Source organism: Engraulis encrasicolus, chromosome 14 (genome assembly GCF_034702125.1).
Source record: "Engraulis encrasicolus isolate BLACKSEA-1 chromosome 14, IST_EnEncr_1.0, whole genome shotgun sequence".
Lineage (NCBI taxonomy): Eukaryota > Metazoa > Chordata > Actinopteri > Clupeiformes > Engraulidae > Engraulis > Engraulis encrasicolus.
The window spans coordinates 30,051,335-30,059,394 of NC_085870.1; the positions used below are offsets into that span (position 1 = coordinate 30,051,335).

Sequence of the window (8,060 nt, forward strand, 5' to 3'; positions counted from 1 at the left end):
CCCCCCCTTTCTCTCTCTCTCTCTCTCTCTCTCTCTCTCCCCCTCTCTCTCTCGCTTCCCTCTTTCTTCTACAGTCCACATCTGTGTTGAGACACTGGATGAGGCGTGTGTGTGTGTGTGTGTGTGTGTGTGTGTGTGTGTATGTGTGTGTGTATGTGTGTGTGTGTGTGTGTGAGTGTGAGTGCGCACACTTGCTTGCTTATTTGTGTCTTGCACGGGCCAGTTGGCACGCAGTTCAAAACGTCCCCTCAATTAGGCTCTGCCCATTTTTTATATGCTCAATTAAAGGGAGCTGCAGCTTACCTTGCAAAACATCATCTAGAAACACAACAGAGCTGCAGCTAAGCTTGCTGGGAGAATGCATGCTGCTGCAAACTCAAATGAATTTCTCAGTGACACTGTTGATCGGAGATGTTGTATGTAATCACAATATAACCATTTTTTTGTTCACAATGTGAAACGTTAATTACTATGCATGCATTGCATATTTGTTCACGTAATAGTATGGTATGGATACTTACGCCTTCGCATAATATAAAATATCGAAGTAGTGAGACTCACAGACAGAAAATCTGAGACTCACAGACAAAAAAGTTTGCCAAGTCAAGTCAAAGCTTTTGAAGCGTCCTCAGGTCAGGTGAAGCTTTCTTGTTTTGCTATGATGCTGTTGAGTGATTGCCCTCTGTGAGCTGAACTCCCTGAGCGAATGAAAAGTGAGTGTCTTTGTCCCAATTCCCCAGGAGGAGCTCACTTGCCACCTCCTCAGTGCGCCTGGATGCTGTCCAACCTACAGTCACACCATATTAGAGGGGAAAGAGAGAGAGAGAGAGGGAGAGAGAGGGGAATGAAAAGAAAGAATACAATGAATAGGAAGAAAGGATTATGCTGACGGAGAACAGCTGGCCATATCATAGTCCTCTCCTTCCTCTAGCAGAAACTTTCTGTTGTTCTGTTGTTTTGGTTATTTCACTAAGTCGCCTCTCTCTCTCTCTCTCTCTCTCTCTCTCTCTCTCCCTTTCTCTCTCTCTCCACCTCACTCTTTCTTCTCGTGCAGTGTCCCCGCCCCTCTCGCTCCAGTAAGCCCACGCTGCTGTAGCTGATCGCTAGCGGGAAGCCTTCATCAGAGCCAGTGCCAGAGGGACCAGCGTGAGTGTGTGTGTGTGAGGAAGAGAGAGAGACCAGCCTGAAGGAGCGAGCAAGCGAGTGAGAGGATAGCTGTTCTCTGAAAGGTATGTGCTTTTAGTCCTTTTCCCATTAAAAACTATTTTCGTTTCCTGGTTCCAGAGAAAAAGGGGAACGAGGAGAGACAAAAGAGTGGTTTCCAGTTTCTTTCCCGTTTCTCTCACTCTTTTCAGCTTCCACCCTTTTTCTTCTGTCTGTGTGTATAGGCTGGAGCCAAAGTTAAGCCTGAGCAAGAATTCTGTGTCCTAAAGCCAAACAGGTACTTCTGCCTGCTCAAATGGCACCGGATGAATGAAAACGTGCCTGTGTGACGGTGCCTGTCTTGAGGGGGGTAAAGGGAGGGGGTTGGCGGTGTATCATAGACCTCGGAAAGAAAAGCGGAGATTTTTCTGACAATGAAAGTTTGATGTGGTTGTGTGTGTGTGTGTGTGTGTGTGTGTGTGTGTGTGTGTGTGTGTGTGTGTGTGTGTGTGTGTGTGTGTGTGTGTGTGTGTGTGTGTGTGTGTGTGTGTGTGTGTGTGTGTGTGTTAAGGAGGCATCGAGCATAGTCAGTATACCTGGTTTCAGTATACCTGAAACTCCACCATGGGTGTGAACTTCTGGTGGAGTCAGTGAATTTGTCCCACTGTCTCTTAGGATGTGTTAAATGCTTGAGGAGACATTCCAGGCATAGGATATTTGTTTTTTTATGTTTTGGGGGCTTTTTATCCTTTATTTATACAGGACAGCTGAAAGATGACAGGAAGTAAGTGGAAGAGCAAGACGGGGTAGGGTTGGGAAATGACCCAGGCCGGACTTGAACACAGGTCACCCACATATGGTACGGTGGCTTAGGGCACTGCTCCACAGTATCCCCTCAGACATTTTTGACTTTCATATCATTCATTGTTGTGTGGGATCACCAGTCCAACTGTGTCGTATGGGATGAGTCATCAAACCATCTAAATCAGTTTCTATATCATTAGATTAGTTTCTATATTACTTATTCAGTTTCTATATCTTTAAATCAGTTTCTATATTACTTAATCAGTTTCTATATCACTAAAAACATTTTTAGATCACCATATGTTCAACCCACGCTGCTTTCACATTTGAAGACCACCAAAGTAGCTGTATAGCTGCAAACATCCCATTGACATTGAGATGTTCACTTCCCTGTTATATATTGGACTTTTTTGTAGTCAATGTCTTCTGTACAGCCAGTACACAAAACAAAGTGTGTGTGTGTGTGTGTGTGTGTGTGTGTGTGTGTGTGTGTGTGTGTGTGTGTGTGTGTGTGTGTGTGTGTGTGTGTGTGTGTGTGTGTGTGTGTGTGTGTGTGTGTGTGTGTGTGTGTGTGTGTGTTACTGTTGTGTTACAATGTCACGGTACATTTATCTCATAGTAATTATTAATTACTGTATCATGTTTACCCATGATTAGTCTGTGACTATTGCAATAATTTGCTATCTGCGCATCTGAAATGTTGTTTGTGCTGTGTAAGAGGCCATTAAGGCCTTGTTGTATCAGAAGTATCTGGAGCATCAGCACTTATGGAATAGGTTATGGGGAAAGGTCAGCAGAAAAGCTTTACTCAGCAGCGCATCAGCCCATTCATTTGAGTAACAAGTTCAGCCAGACATTGACCCAAAAAAATCTTCAATTACTCCGGTATGCGCCAAATCTTTTCCAGAGCGGAGCAGGCTGGTTGTCGACAGGGCATCTACTCAGCAACGCATGAACCTCAGTTAGAAGTGCAGTAATTCCATGCCCAGACATTTGTCAAAAACACCTAAATTACTCCACAAAGGTACAGTGCGCACCAAATCTGTGACAGAGCAAATAAACACTGACCAAAAAGAACTTTAATTACCTACAAATGTATGCATACCATTTTTGTTTAAAGCAAAGCAGGTTGGTTGTCATCAGGCTAAAGCAGAGCAGAGCAGAGGAGGCTGGAAGCTCCATTCCACAGCGTTGCAGGTGTACAGTATAAGAGCATCCGAATCCATAGTTTGAAAAACAGATGTCCTGCTGCAGGTTCTCTGATGGCAGCTTTGAGCCATCATATGACACCAGGCTCTTTGTTAGGCAGTAAGGCAACCCTGGAATGCAGAGCTGCTGAGGAGAGCTTGGGTTTGTGCCATGAGTCATCAGATGAACTAGCAAAATAAAAGGACAAAAAGGCCAACGGTTACGGGACACGGTAATTGCTGGGTAAGAAGCTGAATAAATATTATCAGTGCAGGTGTTTTTATTGCTGCGCACATGAAAGACTGGCGAGGCACGGATTTGAAATGTAGACGTACAAACAGTTTTTTTTCACACTCTCGAGGATGGGGCAAGAGATGAAATGGTGCGTGGCATAATGGTTAGTGTTTGGGGCTAGTAAATTACTGTAAAATACCATAAATGTAACTCCCTGCAGCATTGCCTTATGAATGCTACATGGTTGCTGTAATCAGTTTTAGCCAGTATTCAGGCAGACACCGCAAAGTATCTCTCTATATTTTGCAAGCCCTACTCAAAAATGGAAAGACTCCAGGACAGTTTAGAAAAGTTGTAAATTCTGAGCTCCCTTTTACAGAGAACTGTTGTTTTCTTTGCAGAAATCCGTTTCCCCTCAACTTTGGTATCTATTTGTTCATCTTTAAACGGCCCAGTAAGCCAAGAACAAAATGTCTGATGGGATACATGCTGCTATGTGTGGGGTCTTTTAGGGTGGGTCACTCTCACTCAGGCTGGGAGTTGCTACTCTAACATCAACAAATCCTCCTTGCAGACAGCCTCTCCACAAGCACGCCTTGCAATCTGGGATTTGCATCCTGCAGTGACCACAGCATTGCGACATGCTGCGCACAAACACCAATTACCAGTCTACTGAGCGAGGGACCATTTCGGCGTGTTCACTCCCTAAACGTCTGCTGCAGCGCAGATGGCGTATTTGTTGGTGTCACACCTATGGACCAATTATCCAGCCGCTTTATTGCTATCAAGACCTTGTCATAACATTAGCATCCTCTTTTAGCTTGCCGACATTGGAATTCACTTGGGGCATAGGTGTTGATAGTGGGGTATAGAGAGTACAAGTGCATGGTCGTTTCAGTGGACCTATACGTAAGGGTCTGTCTGTGTTAATCATCAAGGTTGGGGTGGGGAAGTTCAGTTTTGGGTATGACGAGGGGCTGTTTTGACTGGAATTGATGTTTTCGTGGGTTCCGGGCAGCCCTATCCTACCATCAAAACAGGCCGATGGTAGTTGTCCAGAGTGTTGTATGGAGGGTGTCGGGGGCAAAACCTGGTTTTGACATTCAGGCACCGACTGTATTAGCTGTAACTTGGTTGACCATGAAGACATTGGTGAGATGGCAGAAGTGAGCCGGTGGGGGAGAGCATAAGCCGTGTGTGTGTGTGTGTGTGTGTGTGTGTGTGTGTGTGTGTGTGTGTGTGTGTGTGTGTGTGTGTGTGTGTGTGTGTGTGTGTGTGTGTGCGTGTGTGTGTGTGTGTGTGTGTGTGTGTGTGTGTGTGTGTGTGTGTGTGTGTGTGTGTGTGTGTGTGTGTGTGGGATGTGGATGTGGGATGAAGGCAACGCATGTAGAGACCTGCTGGTGAGGCCCTAGAACTTACCAGAATACCATCTTGATGACAGTAGACTTGTGATTGTACGTACACACACACACACACACACACACACACACACACACACACACACACACACACACACACACACACACACACACACACACACACACACACACACACACACACACACACACACACACACACACACACACACACACACACACACAGTCTGTATACATTCATTTCAGAGGACAGGTAGAATAGAATAGAATAGAATAGAATAGAATAGAATAGAATAGAATAGAATAGAATAGAATAGAACAGAATAGAATAGAATACACATTGTACCAGGAGACTCCTACACACAGAGGCACACACATACAAACAAGCAGACTCTGCATCGCACGCACGCACGCACGCACGCACGCACACACACACACACACACACACATGTTTTAAGACCAGACAGACAGTGGCATTTCCCTGTCTCTGACTCAGGGAGATAAAGCATCTCATTATTTATATAAAAAAAAACAGTACAGGAGAAACAGAAACAAACATACACGTCAAACTTAAGAACAACAAGATAATTGTTCCTTTTTAAAAACTCGTTTATAAATTGGATTTCAGATGTAAAATGAGTCACAAGTTTGAAAGTCAGAAGTTTACCACTGTAGGTTTTTTTACGTACAAATAGGACTGTAGCTAATTTAATGTCAATTTAGAAACTAAATTCAGAGAGATTGCAGACAGCAGCCTTTCTTTCTTTCTTTCTTTCTTTCTTTCTTTCTTTCTTTCTTTCTTTCTTTCTTTTTTTCTTTGTTTGTTTCTTTCTTTCTTTCTTTCTTTCTGTCTTTCTTCCTTTCTTTCTTTCCTTCTTTCTGTCAGTCTGTCTGTCTGCCTGTCTGTCTGCCTGCCTGTCTGCCCCTACTCCTCTTCTCCATCTTTCAGCACGTCTTTCCTGGAAACCTCATCTTCCATTTTATTCCTTTCAGTGTCTGTCTGTCTGTCTGTGTGTCTGCGCGGCTCGCCGGCTATGAAAACAGCAGCCCGAGCACAGCTGCTCCCGGGGGATTCTAAAATAAGAGGTGTTGTTGTTCAGCGATTAGACAAGGGGCTCCCTCTCAGACTGACACCCGGACTGGAGGAATGAGGGGATGAATGGAGAGGTGGAGGGAGGGGAAGAAGAGAGAAGAGATAATTAAAGGAGGTAAGGATGAAGATGTTTTGGAGGGAGAGAAGAGGTGATGAAGAGAACGAGGGAGAGATGATGGAGGGAGGGGAAGATGGGGAGGTGAAGGAGGGAGAGATGGAGGAGAGGTGATAAAGGGAGAGAGGGGAGAAGAGCTCAGAGACACTGAGTCACCGTCATGTCCAGCTGTTGCAGGAGCTGAATTGAGGGTGAGCTGCCTCCTCTTCGCATTCCTCCTCGTCCACAGGCCTGCCTGTACCTGCCCCAACTCAGGGCTTGGGCCCCATGGAGAGAGAGAGAGAGAGAGAGAGAGAGAGAGAGAGAGAGAGAGAGAGAGAGACAGAGAGATTAACTGAGACTATGAATTAACTAACTAACAGAGAAAAGAAGGAGCGAGGGAAGGAGGGGTGGATAGAGAGGAAGGAAGGGGTGGCCTGACGTTCACTTCCCGCTCCTCCTTTTGGCTTTGTCTGCCCACAAGGTGAGGACGGTTGAGTCATCCTGATAAATGCGTTTTATGAGAGAGAGAGAGAGAGAGAGAGAGAGAGAGAGAGAGAGAGAGAGAGAGAGAGAGAGAGAGAGAGAGAGAGAGAGAGAGAGAGAGACACAGACAGACAGACAGAGAGAGAGGAGGGTAGATAGGAATAGAGGTTATAGAGAGACAAAAGAACAAGCAAATGTATAATAATAAAAAGAAACAAAATGTGTAACAATAATACATCTCTTTCAAGAAGGAAAGATGACTTAATCGCTTAAAGTATCCGATGTTGGAGTGGAATCGTTTGCAGCGTAGTAGCCTAAGTGCCTGGTGCCTGGTCACTAATGTTGTGTATTTATCTCTGAGCTAGCCAGGCCTTGTTCCTACACATCTCTGAGAGTGAGGCAGTATTGATCGCTGTTTGATGGACACGGGGAACATGGCTCTCTGGCGTGGCTCATATTACACACGCGCAGTGGAGCCGGCTGAGAGACAATCAGGGGCATCAGAAGACGTCAGAGATGGGCATCATCACACTCTCAGGGGCTACAGTAGCTGCACAGACTGTAGGGACTTAACATCTGTGAAGATTCTCGTTCATCCAGGTCCATGGTATCTAAAGGGGGTTAGGTTGTAAGCAATTGGATTTCTTTTTGGGGCTTGAAAGATATTGTGGTTTCTGATTGATGTTAGAGAAGCTATAGAGGGGCACACAACACAAAGACAGATAAGTAGACATATCTAGAAATGAAGGAGAGACGTTCAGTCAGTGGTACTGAGATGAAGCCAAATTACAATACAATAAGATACTAACAGACAAACAATCTCATAACTATATGATTTTTATCATTATTATTTTATTAATTAAACAGCTTTGATGTCCCATAACAAATATTTGAATTACAGTTGTATTTCGATGTGTGTTTTAATGATAAACATAACTATTCTTATTCATGCCGTATGAATTTGAAGTGGTCTTTCAGTCACAACAATAGATCATATGGTGTCTCATACTGTGGCCAGCACACCAAGCACAGGATTCACAAGGGTTCAACTGACCCTGAATTACCAGCATATCCAGAGCCTTTTTTGAGTGAGAGTAGGCTATGGTACAGTAAAAGACATTAGATCTCATTAAGCTGCAGAGCTATGTTAGTCTGTGTATGCACAAACACTGGCAGGGAGGCCCCTGGAGTATTCGGTGTGAGTACACATGTTTGGTGTACACAAATCCCAGAGGCTCCCACACGTGCTGCAACTTTGTTCAGCTTGTCGTTGGCATGCAGCCCGCCTACCCTGTTGGGAGCTACAGGTGGAGAAAGCTTAAACTGAAGCAAGGCTGGGCTGTTTGTCTTGCAGAATGGCAAGCAGGGTCCAGGATAGGTAGGGCCCAGGATAGAATAGAATTAGAATAGAATAGAATAGAATAGAATAGAATAGAATAGAATAGAATATGTAGGCCGTACACCTTGTACATGTATAGACATAAAGTGCACCTCCTTCACCAAAATATACTGTACATGCATGCCATTTGTACAACAGTACAGTACAAAGTAAATGAATAATTGATGGTGCAAGTGCAAATGTTTTCGAGGCAGCTGGTTGCTATTGTCCTGATCTAGCGTATAGTCCTTTTCATTTCAGAAC

At 44.5% G+C, this 8,060-nt stretch overlaps 1 protein-coding gene across 2 annotated transcripts in view; it reads left to right on the top strand.

Moving 5' to 3' along the window:
* The window catches only part of plekha6 (pleckstrin homology domain containing, family A member 6), a 111,439-nt gene that overhangs the window by 26,785 nt on the left and 76,594 nt on the right, over positions 1–8,060 (top strand). For both annotated transcript variants that reach the window (XM_063215387.1, XM_063215386.1), the window contains exon 2: positions 1,055–1,229. The gene's annotated coding sequence lies outside the window, so the exon portion shown is untranslated. The remainder of the gene's footprint in view (positions 1–1,054; positions 1,230–8,060) is intronic.